Source organism: Nicotiana attenuata, chromosome 12, assembly GCF_001879085.1.
Source record: "Nicotiana attenuata strain UT chromosome 12, NIATTr2, whole genome shotgun sequence".
Classification (NCBI taxonomy): domain Eukaryota; kingdom Viridiplantae; phylum Streptophyta; class Magnoliopsida; order Solanales; family Solanaceae; genus Nicotiana; species Nicotiana attenuata.
Window position 1 is genome coordinate 37,204,546 of NC_032000.1, and position 1,857 is coordinate 37,206,402.

Below are 1,857 nucleotides of genomic sequence, written 5' to 3' on the forward strand. Positions count from 1 at the left end.
GAGCCACATACCCTACTATATATTTCTTTATTCTTCTCCAATGGTAGTGTTGTCACAAATCCTGATACATCTTCGTGGCACCCGGATGGATGGAATACCGCGAGCTTTGGGCCTCCTCCAGAATCAACTCCCGAAGCCCATCTACATTGGGCACACATATCTGACCCTGCATCCTCAACACCCCATCATCACCAATAGTCACATCTCTGGCATCGTCGTGCTGAACTCTATCCTTGAGGACAAGCAAATGAGGATCATCATACTGGCGCTCTCTGATGCGATCAAATAAGGAAGATCGAGAAACCACACAAGCTAAGATCCGACTGGGCTCCGAAATATCCAACCTCACAAACCGATTGGCCAAGGCCTGAACATCAACTGCAAAAGGTCTCTCCCCAATAGGAATATACGCCAAACTGCCCATGCTCACCGCCTTCCAACTCAAGGCATCGGTCACTACATTGGCCTTCCTCGGATGGTACAAGATAGTAATATCATAGTCCTTTAGCAGCTCCAACCATATCTGCTGCCTCAAATTGAGATCCTTCTCCTTGAACAAGTGCTGGAGGCTACGATGATTAGCAAAGACCTCACAAGACACACCATAGAGATAATGCCTCCAAATTTTCAACGTGTGAACAATGGCAGCCAACTCCAAATCGTGAACAGGGTAGTTCTTCTCATGGGGCTTCAACTGACGAGAAGCATACGCAATCACTCTACCCTCCTGTATCAACACACACCCAATACCAACTCGAGAAGCATCACAATATACCGTGTATGAACCTGAACCTGATGGCAAAACTAATACTGGAGTTGTGGTCAAGGCAGTCTTGAGCTTCTGAAAGCTCGCCTCACACTCATCCGACCACTTGAAAGGAGCACCCTTTTGAGTCAATTTGGTCAAGGATGACGCATTAAATAAAAATCCCTGAACGAACCGATGGTAATAACCCGCCAAAACCAAGGAAGCTGCGAATCTCTGTGACTAAGGACGGTCTGGGGCAACTCTGAACCACCTTTATCTTCTTCTGATCAACCTGAATACCCTCACTGGACACTACGTGCCCCAAGAAAGCCAGTGAACTGAGCCAAAACTCACACTTGGAGAACTTTGCATAAAGCTTCTCCTCTCTCAATCGCTGCAATACAACTCTCAAATGCTCAACGTGCTCCTTCTGACTACGCGAGTACACCAGAATATCATCAACGAATACAATAACAAACGAGTCGAGATAGGGACAAAACACGCTGTTCATCAAATGCATGAACGATGTTGGGGCATTGGTCAGCCCAAAAGACATCACAAGGAACTCATAATGACCATATCGGGTCCTAAAAGCTATCTTAAGAATATCCGAGTCCCTGATCTTCAACTGGTGATACCCCGACCTGAGATCTATCTTGGAGAACACCCTCGCTCCCTGAAGCTGGTAAAATAAATCATTAATACGAGGCAAAGGATACTTGTTCGTGATTGTGACTTTGCTCAACTGCCTGTAATAAATGCACATCCTCATCGTGCCATCCTTCTTCTTCATAAATAGAATAGGCGTGCCCCAAGATGACACACTAGGCCGAATAAACCCCTTATCAAGGAGTTCCTGAAGCTGCTCCTTCAACTCCTTCAACTCCGCCGGAGCCATACGATATGGTGGAATAGAAATGGGCTGAGTGTCCGGCACCAAATCAATATCCCTATCCGGTGGCATGCCCGGTAGGTCTGCAGGAAACACATCCGGAAAATATCTCACTATTGGGACTAAATCAATGGAAGGAGCCTCTGCACTGACATCCCTCACGAAGGCCAAATAGGAAAGACAACCCTTCCCAACCATCCGCTAGGCCTTCAGAAAT